Below are 14,407 nucleotides of genomic sequence, written 5' to 3'. Positions count from 1 at the left end.
TCTCCCTCTGATTTAAAAGCTGGCCTAAAAAAATGTCATATTTTATCTCCTGAAGACCACAGCGAAGATTGTGAAAGGCACATACCTAATCGAAGGGAGAGATAAAGATGAGGAAGACATTTAGAAGTTTGTGCGAGTCCTGGATCTTCACCTTAACTTTATATTTGATGATGCGCAGTACAGCCTCACCAAGAACAGGCTAGTCTATCTGCACAAGCCAGAAAGGCTACCACTGGAGACAAATGTCAAAAATCTTAGAGATTAAACAGTCAGTGAAATGAAGAAAATGGCAGAAGACAATTTTGTCTTCTGGAACTCCCATGAATTTGTCAAGCTAAGGGATCTGGCAGCAAGCAGAATTACCATGTTCTATTCGAGAGGAGGAGAACCTGCCAGATTGGTGCTGGTTGAATGGGATGAAGCCGTAAAAGGTGCCTGGATCAACAAGCACAGGATCCAGGCATTCAACGAGGTAAAGAGAAAGTTATTTGCAGAAGAACTTTCCAAACAGGAAAGGGTAACAACCACCTGGTCCCTGTGATAATCCCAAGAGACTGCCACGCTGCAATGGAAATAATAGCCAGCGAGGAGGTCAGGGAGACAGCTGGGGTCAGCCCAAACAACACATACATATTCCCCAGCATACAACAAAGTGATAATCACATCAGTGGGTGGCACTGCGTACAAAAAGTGTGCAGCATGGTAGAAGACTTGGAAGCCCCGGAGCGAATCAGTGCCAACCAAATACGACACAGAGGCAGCACTATATATGCCTTGCTGGATTTGCCCGAGTCAGAGAGAGAGCTGCTCTACAAAACACGTGGGCCATTCAGCAATGGTTTACGCCAACATCTACCAAGCCCCTTTGGCTGTAGAAGCTGTGACAAAGATTCGAAGGTGTTTACAACAAATGGATGGAGGTTAGTACAGCTACACTTTTGCAATTTCATACTCGAAACACTAGCAAGCCTGTACACATGCGTCACTAGCTGAAAGTCTCAGAAATCTTAAAGATCGAAAGTAGAATAAAGACAAAATTCATTTCACGGGAGTTGTTCTCAGCAATGCAAAATTCAAATTCAGTAAATTCTAAGAACAAATGGATTACAAGAAATTATATTTAAAATTAATCCATATTTATCAACAGAAGTACAAGCAACTTTACATTAAAACATATGAATGGCTTCCCTGATAAATATTAATATTAATAATAAAGTGATATAAACTGCATATATATTTCGCTCTCTCCAGGACTAGCCCTTTCAAAAATGCATTACATCTTTAATAAGGATTACAAGTTCAAGAACAATCAATAGTTAACAATGATTTATGTGCATATGCATAGGTGGATCCAGATTTTTTTTGGTGGGGGGGGGGGGCTGTATTCGCCAGAATATCATTCAGTGCATGGCACGCCAGAGAGTGCCATTTCATTTTTATGTTAGATAGTTTGTTTAAGCCAGAGGGCGCTATTCATTTTCACCATACTTGTAATCATTTTGCAACGTGATCAGTTTTCGCAACAAATTCAGTCAAATTTCGTCATTTTTCTTTGATATTAGGACAACTCAGCAAAGTGAGTATTATACTTTGATTCATCTTTATTTCAGGACATCTATAGAGGTGATTTTTGATATGTATAAGTTGCATATAAATGATGATTCTTGTGATAAAAGAATCGGTGGTTTAGATCATGCCTGCTTTGGAACATATATTGAGGCCGTTGGTGGTGCTGTATATATAAGCCATTATCAGGCCATTTTGGGGTATTTCTCGCTTAACATTTAGTTTAACTTTATAATTATATTAGATAAAGCCAAGTTTTGTATAGATAATTTGACCAAGTTAGTTCGAGTGTATTCAAACAGATTTAGATGACAAACGTTCATGTTTTTAGTGATTTTTTATTTTAATACGACAACAGTATTACTGAGTGATAGAAAATTTTATACCTCAACTTTCTCAAATTCACGGAAAATCACGAAAATATATTACACTTCCACCACCATCTGCCATTAGAGCTATTTACAATAAAGTTGGAATCGCTGAAATATATTACTTTGCCACCACCATTCGCCATTAGGGCTATTTACAATTAAGTTGGAATCAAGATCATGTAAGTCTTAAAAGAGGTAAGGTACAGGACATTTCATGGAAGAGAGTCATGTGGTATTACTTTAATTGAGCAAGCCGTCTGTGAATAACTTGCACACAGACCTGTAATTATTAGAGACTAGTAAACTAGAATAGTCCCTTGTCTACACAAGTTTTGTACATTTTTGGTTCTGATGTAGGTTCAGTTTACTCATTAAAAAATTATTATTCTTGGTCAACCAAAAAATGAAATTTGTCAAAACAAAATTCCAAGAACGGCTTGTTGGTTAGCTCTTTTCTCGCAAAGTGGCAAAATGCAATGCTAGTTTAGAAAATGCAAGATTAAAACCCCAAGAAAATTGTGATTTGTATTCAAAATTAGCATAAACAACACATAACTCACGTTGTTTTATATATTATTTATTTATTATAGCACTTAATTTACTTGTTACCCTCAGGCAATTTTGAGTCGCACACTATTCCATCTCTTGAAGATGGGATATGTCCGTCGGGGTGTCTCTCCTGGGCTGTGTCTGCAGCAACTCCAGGGGCCAAGGATGGTTGTGATCCTCCATTGCCTACATAATCTTATCAATATATCTATCGACATCTTACCTAAATTATGTTGACGGTTGATTGCATAATTAATTTGTTTTTATCTGTAGATTCAGTTTTAGGATACCAGAAACAAAATGTAAGCAGGGGCCGTCACGGAAGGAATAGAAATTTTAAAAACTGTCAACATACATGTATGAGATGTTTGTCTCTACCGTCTTCAAGACAATGAAGGTAGAAATACAAAGGTTCAGATAAAAAAATCGACATTGATAAAAGAAATAGAAATGAAATAAAATAAAATGTGGTAAAATTTACCTCCGTATATTCGTGCTAGTCTTTGAGGAAATCAGTCGACCATGCCTGTGCTGTGTCTGGAGTCTCCTTCCAAACACTGGCAGGATGCTGTCAAGGCCGGGATCAATCTTTGCTAAGCTCTAATCAACCCTTGCAGGGACAGAACACGCTGGTGAATAATTCTGTGAAAATAAATGAAACTAACAGTGTCTTGTGAGATATAATTTTATATACCACATTCTGTTGAATTTACTCGTTTAACGAAATATTTTACTATGTTTTTGTAAACTGAATTGGAAATACGTTAATGAAGGGAAGTTAATGGCAAAACACGGTAAATGAAATGTCCGGAATAGAAACCATTTTTGTGTTTAAAGTTACCTTCAAAATATTTAGGCCATCCGACGGGGAGGATGTGGAAGGCACTTCTGGGTCATTGGCCTCTACATCGTTAGGCCGCCAAGGATCACAACACCACATTCTGTATTTCACTTGCGTTTTGCCGTTTACTTTACTGAAGCAGATGTGATGAGGCTTGCTGTGATTGCCGATTTCTTCAAGGTGTGAAGATATCCATCCTTGAGATTATAAATCTTTGGCCCTCGGATATGCCTTACTTCAACCCTTGGTGTGTAGGACTCTCGAATTAGCCGATGGAGATCTTTCAGCATTTACAAATTTACAAAAATAGGTGAGGGTGTTTACACAAAATGAAATATTTTGAACCAGACCCTTTCGTAAACTTTATTCTGTTAAACGAATTCATCAGTCTCGAAAAAAAAAACTGGAAAATGTACAACTTCTACTCCTGGAGGGCACTTTTTAAATGATTTTCAAACAAACTAGGAAGTGTTCCTATACCGAAAAACCCAACTAAGAACAGCTTATTACATACATAAAGGACATGTGAGGAATTATTTTGTCGCATTTTTTGATTAATTTGTATTTTCAACAATAAGAACTATTTTGGTACTCATCAATAACAATTGTCCAATTTTACAGTGTTCGGCTTTTCATAGTTCGGCAGCTTTTCGTTTGTCTATCAATAAACTTTGGAAATCCAAAGAGTTGCCTCCACTCCAGTGATTGGACGCGAAAGCTATTAAAGTATTTCTAGAAGACTAAGACAAGTGAAAAGTAAATATCTTTCTTTAACAAGTTGGTTTTAACAACTATCACGATTCTGAAGATGCACTTGTTTGTTATTGAAAATTTGGAGATGGGAATTAGCCGTCGATCGGCTTGGTTGCCGACTCTTAAATGAATATTCATTTGACCTCACTGTATTTTTCTTTAGTGACCTTAGGGTTTTGTTACATTCATTCATAACATCGTGAAAGATTTATTTTGAAAATCGTGTCCTCTATGAACAAACTAGGGAAATTGGTCTTTGACTGATCCATACCATCAATGGAGATGGTATTTTCTGTTGAAAGATAATCCCTATTTCTCTCCCTGCACTGATAATAGTGTTTTCTAGACAGTCTGGGGTTAAAAAATATAAGCAATACTTTAGACTTTTATTGACTCCAGATTTCATTAACGTTGGGATATCCTTTCCTTATATAAAAGTTGGGTTTGGTTAACGAAATATTCATAAAATAAAACATCCAATATTTTATGACAGAAACAACATAGATTAATAAAATCTGAGCTTTAAAGTGGTATGAAAGGGGGGGGGGGGTACTCTAAAGGCTTCCTACGCGCATTCACTATATTGCTAATATTTTATTCATGACCTCCTTGTACTGCATGTTGTTTAGTTTCAATTTATAATACGCGTACGTACGTATGTTCTCAGCTCACGCGTTGTCGGTGTTTGTCATCTCTGAAAATCATTCTTTTTGGGTCAGTGGATAGAATCATGTTACCACACGTATGTTTCAGCCCCATAGACCGTGCGTGCATTTAGTTCGTCTTCTCACGCATGCGCAATGGTTTCCTCCGCGTCGTCGGCTTGCAAAGAGCGGTAGCAGACGACGCACTGAACGATTGTCTGGTTTTTATGTCTTAAAATGTATCCTTCTCAAACGTACTTAAAAGATGATTCAAACCAAAAATTATCAGTAGACCAAGTGAACAAAGATATAAATTATCCCTACAGTGTGGTAACGGCGCTAAAAACCTTTAAAAAAAAAAAAAAAAACCCAATAATTATGGACAAAAAACGTACAAAATGAAAAGGAAAAAAATCTTTCGCTTTTGACTTTGGTTTACACATTTTGACAATTTTCCGGGTTTACCTTAGATCAGCCGTAGTACCATCGGAAAGGATGATAGATTATTATCATTTTACAGGTGATTTGATGTAAGAAGGAAACCTGTAGCTTATAAAAATCGTCATTTTTCGAGTAAACCCATTTTGAAAGCTTCGTGCACAAATACACTGGTCCCAGTGCCCTCTGTGATCGTGCTTGCATTTCAGGGGCGGGAACCAGTCAGTTGTAAATCGTTTCGGTTAAATGTATACATTTATTTGCCAACGCGTCGAAAGATTACAAACGGAGCGCCGCGCGCGGCGCGTGGCTAGCCATGTTTACGGGCCAGATTCCCGCAGGGTCTGTGTACAGGTACGTGCACACTAACGTTACATTCAACGAAAAAACGTATAACGTGAGACCTTACTTTTCTCATTGAAACGGTTTCCGACTTAAATGATATTTAAACATCGCACTTTCCATGGCATCTTTTACCATTTTTCAGTGAAGACAAGTTTACAATTACTCGGCAAAACTGAAAAAATTATCCCCTAAACTGTCGCCTGTTTTGAATTTGTGACCCAATATTTTCGTACTACACGACACGGAAAAACAAAAAAAATGCATCAAATACTCTCTGTTTTTTTGCGCTAAGGTTTGCAAAAGTGACTTTGATTGCCTTAAATTCCTGTCCACGTGGAAAGAAACATTTATCAAAGTTCTTCAAGCGTGATGTTGACCGATACTTCAGTGGGTCAAACTGCGACCGCAGGCATCCATGTTTGCTGATTATCAGTATTTCATATTTTGAGTGCGCAAATGAGCAAAACCACATTACACAGTCATTTATCGTTTCTCTTTATGCAGTTTGGTTTGCAGAATTAAGTCCGAAAATCGATAAAACGGTTCGTCTGAAAATTTGGCACATCAAAGTTAACCGAGTGAACACAAGCCGTACGTGTACGCCACGGTGTATGCCTATGATCAAAAGTTGGAGATTTTTGTTTCTATTAAATATTCGCCCGGTTCGATAAGTTTTACTTGGCATGGGGATTCTCTAGTGCCCTGCTTTGATTTTGAATCTTACCTGCATTTTTTTCACTTGAGAATGATACTCCTACTGGCTACTGCCATGTCTGCCTGCGCTGCCCTAGGCTACGGCTCTACTTTAGTAGAAAGAGAACTACAGTACGGAACACAGACTCATCACTTTTTACATAATCCATCCGGAATGTTTGGGTGCATACAGATTTTAGAGATTAGGGGAAAACTTAGCCCGACTGCGTCTGGCCGTGCAGTACTATTGCAAGCTCTGTAGTACGGCCAGACGCCCAATGCTTCCACAGAGACTGAATTTTTTTGGTCGCTGATGTAGCGATTTTGCTACATCTTTCGATCGAGATTATCTTTTCATCCAGGACAAACATTTCCAAAGTTAAGGTTCAAGAAAAAAAACAAAAAACCAAAACCATCAATTCCTACCTTTAACATTGACAACACGCACACACTTACATAACGATCACCCCCCCCCCCTCCAAAAACAAAAATCAAAAACATTCCCTACCTACCTACCCTATATTCAAATGCCACATAAATGGAAGCTGAATTCCTTTTTTGTTGGTTTTGGCCTTGTCATTTATGTTCTAAAAAAATGCATTTTAGCCTAAATTTGTTTAAAGGTGTTCAGTGGCCAATGCCTCCAGATCATTTTGTTGGAAGTGCTCACAGCAAAACTAAAAGTGAGATTTCAAGGCATAATTATGTACATGCTTGGTATACTGAACACTTATAGAGTCCTGAAGTGTGACGTCTTTTAGAACAGGAAGTGAAGTGCAAACGAATGGACGTGCGCATGTTTGTTCACTGGCTAAATCACGCACTGTTCTTTTACAATTGTGCACATGATGTATTTACTTCCGTACTCTATTGTGTAGTGTGACTCACTTTTGCATGTTTTAAACTGTTTTGTTAATCAATTTACATGTGTATTATTTCAACATTTTCCTCTTCAGGATGAAGGTGTCTGTTCCCACCCCAACCTACAAGCTGCTGTGAAGACAACAAGTCTAAACATATTTTTCTGATGTATATGTATCTTTTGGAATTGTAGTACCAGGCAGTCACGCAAATCTTGTGAGATTGTTTTCTGACTTTATTAAAACTGTCATGCATCTCTAGTAACATGAATTAGACTAGACACTGGCACATGGATTAGGGCGGTGTAGCCTCAATGCTGGTCACTGCTAGCAATGTTTACAAAGTTATGAAAGTAGGAAGGCCGTCAAACATGGTTACTCTCTTTCTAGAAAGAGTCGGCACAAACACGCATGCTGTGTCACTCCGTTTTGATGCTAATGTTATGTACCGGCTTCCTTTATTAAATTTTCATTTATTGACCAAATGTATCAAGTATAGACACACTAACAGAAAATACTAATGAAGAATTTACCGCCATGGTAAGAATTTTCAGTCTTGAGAGAGTGACAAATATGCTGATGTAACTGCATTGTAATATACATATCAAAAATTTAGTCTATAAAAAATAATTTATGACATTCTTTGTTCAAAGTGTAATGACCCATGAGTCAAAGTAGTGGTTTGGTTTTAAACTCATAAAGTTTTAACGGTGAGGTATTCACCATCAATGTGTGATTTCACTTGAGAGGTCTGACATGAATGCAATGAAAACAAACCCCAAGAATGTTGGGACATTGAGGCTCTTGAATATGCCCACTCCCCTCTTGACATCAAAAGCTACATTGCCTATACGCCACTGCCATTGATCGACCAATCAGAGTCAAGTTTGTTTGAAATAATTACTGATTCCATTAATGCATTGCAAGCATAGATAATTCAATATACTTTGAATCTTGCAGCTTCACTTGGAAGGTCCTTGCACCTTCCTGTAACCTTACCACTTTTTTTTTAATTGTATGGGCTTTTTGGATGTCTGTATTTCCTCTTACGAAAGTTTGTTTCTCTTTTACATGTTTTGATATTTGTACAATTAAAATGATGTACATGTAAATTAATTGAGGAGATAAATATTCAAACAGATTCAATAATTAAGACTTTAAAATGTGTATTATTAAAGTGTAAAGTGACATGTTTTGTCAACAGCGATTGAAATAATGTACATATAAATAAATAAATTGTGGCTGATGAGTTTTCAAATATATTTGGTTCCGTTTCTCCTGTAATTTTTCTTTCAGTGATTTCTTAAAAACGTTTACGATTTTATAGAGGACAAATGTCTTTTGGAGTGTATTTTCTTTTCAACAAACGTCTAAAAACACCGTATTTGTTCACTGCCTCTATTAGTAGTGCACTTGGGATAATTATTCTCCTTGAACAAGGGTTGATAGCAAGAATGAACCCTACCCTTTTAAGTTGTAAATTCCAAATTTATTTGTGTAATGGAAGAAATGGAAGACGCCCAAACAGAAACACCAGTGAGGCACTTCCCAGCAAACACAGAATGTTTAAAAAACGTTTTGGTAGGTTCTACGTAGGTCGTTTACGTCTTTGTCCAATAAGGACGTTTTTAAAACATGCATAAAACGTTGTAGATAACGTACAATTCCGAGGTTTTTCAAGAACGTTCTAAAAACGTTTTACGAACGCTAGAAAATTTACCCACGTGAAATCTTTTGCGACGTTAAAAAACGTTTGTTGGACGTTGGAAAATGAACCTACATTAAAATGTCTTTTGTTACGTTTGGAAAACGTAATTTCCCAAACGTTCAAAAAACCTTACATTCAAACGTAAATACACTAAACAAACAGACCCACGTCTTTGTCCAAAAGGACGTTTTTAAAACGTGCTTAAAACGTAGATAATGTACAATTCCGAGGTATTTTTCAAAAACTTTCTAAAAACGTTTTGCGAACGCTAGAAAATTTACCCAATTTAGACGATCTTTTGTTGGACGTTAGAAAATTGATCTACATTAAAATGTTTGGAAGACTAGCCTTGGTCAAGGCGCTAGTTGTTTTTTATCCGGCCGTAGCGCTGTAATGCATGCAGTCATAATGTCTATGCGCTATGCATGCAGTATACAGTGCATTAAAAATACAGCGCGAACAGCGACCTCACGCGGCCACTATTTTTATGCAAATCAGTTGGACCAATATAGCGCCTTGGTTCAATCGTCCATGTGAGGTTTTGGGGGTGGTGCTCATTATGTTAATAGCCTTAGCTGACCTTAAATGTAGTTTACTTATTGGTCGATCGTTGCGGGGAAACTTGCTTAGTAAAATAATAATCCATACATAATCCATACATGTACACGTACACCATATGTGTCTCTGCACACGGCACCAATGCACAAAAACTGTGGTTCCTGTCACGTCCGCAAAAGGCGAATAGCTAGCTGCAAACAATTTGATGACGTCCGGATTTACCAAGGTGTGATTGGACACTCCACATATTAGCCCCGCCTACACTTATCTGAATTCGCATACGAGGTCGTGCGCTAGAAATCCAGCACAAAATAAAGAAAAACAAACGCTTTTGCCGACGATTGAACCAAGGCGCGATATAGGGTCCAACTAATTTGCATAGAAATGGTGGCCGCATGAGGTCGCTGTTCGCGCTGTATTTTTAATGCACTGTATAATGCATAGTTCTAGCGAGGATATCGTTTACGCGCCGTGGCCGGGTTGAATAACATTTAGCGCCTTGACTAAGGCTATTGGAAGACGTAATTCCCAAACGTGTAAAAAACCTCACATTCAAACGTAAATAAACGAAACAAATAGACCCATCAGTTTGAATTGATGTGGAATCTTACATTTTTGTGTAATGTTGAATATGTTTACACATTTTCAATTACTAGTAGATAAATACGGACAATTACCCGGCATCCACTGTGTGTGTTGTTCAGGTTTTCTGTTTTTTAGGCAATTAATTTTTTTTTATTGAATGTTTTAATATTGTCTGTTTTTTATCGTCAATTTTCTGTATTTGTTATGTTTTTGTATTGTTATGTGTAAATCGAATAAAGCTTCAAAGACAATGACCCATAACCGTCTTGGCACTCTGGTTGGCCAAGGTGCGCTCAGGCTGCGGTCGTTCTGTTTCAAAGTCTAGTCGTACACACAACGACACACTCTGCTCTGGCCATACATCAGTCATCCTGCCAGTCCAACTTTCAGCAAACTTTTGTTCACCAGTACAATGCAGTACTGCAGTAAAAACACAACCCAGCAAACAGTTTAACGTTTTCTGAACGTTTTCTGAGCGTGGCTCTTTCGTTTTGAATAAACGTTTTAAAAACGGCCATTTGTGGACACTCTTGGACGTTTTTAAAAAAGTTTTCTGAGACGTTCTTTGAACGTACAAAACGTATTAGCAACTTGCTAGTAGTTATCTAGGACCTAACAATGACCTACATAAAACGTTTTGGACGTTCAGACAACCAACTGACGTGCCATAAACGTTCTTAGAACGTTCACTGAACGTACACAACCTATTAAAAACGTACTACTTTTGACTAAAGACGTAACAAGGACCTACATAAAACGTTTCGGACGTTCAGACAACCAACTGACATGCCATAAACGTTCTTAGAACGTTTGTTGAACGTACAAAACCTATTAAAAACGTACTACTTTTGACTAAAGACGTAACAAGGACCTACATAAAACGTTTCGGACGTTCGAACAACCAACTGATACTAGATGATTCTGTGTTTTATCAACTTTATTCTTGGTCCGGAACTTCAAATTACAGAACTCGAGTTTTCATGGATTTATATCCGTACCTGTAGTTATTAGAAATTAAAATTAAATTAATTTTTTTTTTTAAAGTTGTTAATGCGATTTATCACAAAGATTTATTGTGCCGGAATATGTGCTGAATGAACACGTCTGCGAGAAATTTTTACTTGATGGCGTACTGGACAGAAGAAAATGTACAGGATTGTTTTTCTTTTGTGCTAAATGAGCTGTAACAGAGATGTTTTTGCTACCTGAAATAGCATCACACTTTTAACCATAAAACCTAGAAGAAAATTTAATTTGCATAAAAACAAATTACACCAAAATACATGTACCCTTGAAAATAGCAACAAGAAAAGTGGGAAATAAGGTTAAATTTGATACACCTGTTTATGCATAAATACCAGAGAAACATTTTACTAATTCATATCGGTCGTTCGAGAGCTCGTCACGTTGCCGGTTATAAAACAACTGATTAAGACCTGTGGCTGGTGTCCGACAATCATAGAGTAAAATAGCTGGGAAAAAACATTGAAATTGTTATAATATTTGACTTATTTTGACTTTTGGACCGAATTAGTTTTAACTTTGTGGACCGAAAGGGTATTTATGAATGGCGATAAGTATGTGCTTTGCCAGTATAATCCAGACTCCAACTGGTCTTTATCTTAAACATATTGTTTAAAACTGCCAAAGCAAACATATATTTTCTTAACTAAATTTGTTAAAATATAAAAGTCTTCACTGGTCATCTGATCTTCATCTTCCTGAATATCCTCAGATTGAGCTGCTGCATCACTTCCAGGTTTCTACAGTGCAAACGAATCAAATAAATAACAAAAAATATATCAATTAAAGAAAAACAGTTTGAGGAGTATTTGAGGGATTCCTTCTGCAAATCACCCAAAGGAACAAGATCATAATACAGACCCCTACGGGCTAAGTTCATTGTACAATATTTACAAAGGCAATTCCTACATGTTCACTTATACTTAAATCATACTGCCAAGTTGCTGATCTAGTCATTAAAATGTTGATTGTCGATTGAATTTCACTTGGGTTTGGCAAGCACAAACTGATGCTCGCAGTATGTAAAGGTTCTCAGCGCAAACAAAAATTGGCAGCTCATGTCATATAAAAACAAGTCATGAATTCTATTAGCATCTAATTGGAAATTGTGTACCCGTCACAACTTACAAATATGTGAAGAAGGGTAAACAATTCCCATAATCCCCACAAGGTTATAAACATTGAAATGTTATGTATTGGCAAGTTGATAATTCTTTGTAACATGCAAATAAAAACCACATGCGTATACGTAATTTTCGTGTTAGTTTGTAACTCATTCCTTATGTAGATTCTTCTACAGCGCATCCATGGAAGAACAAAGAAAAACATTTAAAACACTAACCAGGATATTTAGCACATGTGTGTAAAAAAACGTCGATTTGCAGAAATGAACTTACTTTGTAATTCATCCACCTAGAAGGTCTGGAGACTGTTTTTCCCCAGTAGCCATTCTTGATTTCGGCCTCCTTGGTATATTAGAGTGGTTTCCTCATGCATTCCTCTTGGGGGAAAATTAAAAGGATAACATGACAAGTGAACCAGTTAATTGAGCAGTTGATTGTCGGTAGATAGATAAACTCTGCTCCATTTTAATGGTGTGTTGATGCCTTAGTAGAAACGAGTTTGTAAATTATTCAGTATTTTCTATTTTCACTTTTGGCTGCAGGACAACTTTGTGAAGTTTATTCAAAGTTTCATCTTGTGGCAATATATAGAGGTCCGAACTGGTTATCACATTTCCAACCTTTTTTGGTTTTACATGTTTTAGCCGAATTGGTGTAATGGAGGGGAAAAGAACTGAAGAACCTATTTTGTGATTGTGAAGCACACAAATTAATGCAGTGAACCTTTAACTTCAACTTTCAGCACACACAGCTTTATGACCATTACCAGTAGGCAGGGTCACAAGTTCACCAGTTCAAGTTGCCCCTCGCGAGCAATAAATCGTAATTGAGATTTTGTTCCGAGATGTAAAAAACACAACCTGACAAACTCTACTACACATCTTTCATTTTTAATCCTCCCAAAAAGTCTAATTCACGGGCGCGGTCTGATTGATCGAGGCAAAACTCCGCCAAAGTTTCACAAAATAGGCTTAGTCATGTTGGCTGTAGAACATACTGGACCGAATCGGGCGATCTTAAATGTCTTTTTCATTTAATTTCCTACGCATTGGTATAAAAAGAATTGCGAAGGAAAATACATGGAGCCTAAACAATAACAAACGTCAAAAGTCCGGAGATAATTATGGACGAAGCGTATACGTGGCTACAGCATGGCTAAACCTATAGCAACGTTTAGCAAGTGTGTATACATTTGAACACTGTCGGTGAAGGGCAAAACCTAATTTGATTTATATCACCCCGACACAAACATTCCATCTTATAATGTGTATACATTGTATACTGTTGCTACTATTTGTGTGAAAAAACTTACAATGATCAAGTCGACTTGTCCACAAATGAACTTGTTGTCGGCGAACAACAGCAGCACACTTTTGCATAAACATGATAAACAAATTCAAACCAATCTCCAAACTTGTCAAATCAGCCGACATGGCTGATTCTTATTTGTTAATTCGACCCCAAGTCAATTTACGATATACATTAAATGTGGTTTACAATAGTTTCTGCCCTAACTCCCTCCCTAAAACAAGCATTGGACAAAATAAATGTAGTTTCTAAAAAATTGTGAAATTCTCTTGCAACTTTGATGTTGAAGGAATCTGGTTATCATGAACTGTAACTGAGACCGTACCATAACATTATAACAGTTTGTTATTTACATTAATATTATATCACTATTCTATTCTGCAACATATCTAAAGTTGGTTTTAAATGAAAGATTGTCTCTACTCACCAACCTTTTTCATCCTCCAAGTCATCCTTTATTCTTTCTAGCAGAGTAGAACGACACCATCATGACCATGGAAATTGTGATCATGGTGATGTAGGCAACATTTATAAATCCATTAACGTCCATACAATTCCATTATAAGTGTTTGCAAGAAGAGCAATTAAGTCTTGAAAGTTTCCATATGCATGCACTTTACAGCCAACATTCATGTTTTGAGAAATACTGTCTTAAACTTCTTGTACAAGTACAACATTACCAGCAACCCATTCCTAGATCTGTTCCTTGCTTTGTGGTCCAACTGACTGACTTCAAATCTGCCACACAGGGAGATTCAGGTATTGACTGGTATGCAAGGTTGTGTGTACTGTACGTTGGGTGAGACTGGGTTACCATGCAGCGGAAGACAGTGGTTGTAATCTGACCTTGCACAGCAGGTGGTCACTGTAACTCTGTGTGGGACTGGCCTGTTAATTGGATTCTGTGTAGCCGGCTGTTATTATTCTAACTCCGTGTGTTTTGTTGTATAGCCTAGCTACTGCAGTACTGCATTGTACTGGTGAACAAAAGTTTGCTGAAAGTTGGAACAAAATAGTTCGAGATGACCACGGGCATAACTG

The 14,407-nt window shown here is 37.2% G+C and overlaps 1 pseudogene; it reads left to right on the top strand.

Annotated features, from left to right (window-relative positions):
• Positions 1 to 286: 286 nt before the first annotated feature.
• Positions 287 to 2,680, top strand: LOC119733079 (annotated as a pseudogene).
• The last annotated feature ends 11,727 nt before the right edge of the window (positions 2,681 to 14,407 follow it).

Source organism: Patiria miniata, unplaced genomic scaffold (assembly GCF_015706575.1).
Source record: "Patiria miniata isolate m_02_andy unplaced genomic scaffold, ASM1570657v1 HiC_scaffold_25, whole genome shotgun sequence".
Lineage (NCBI taxonomy): Eukaryota > Metazoa > Echinodermata > Asteroidea > Valvatida > Asterinidae > Patiria > Patiria miniata.
Note: the sequence above shows the minus strand (reverse complement) of the source record. Positions and strands in the feature narration are given on the sequence as shown.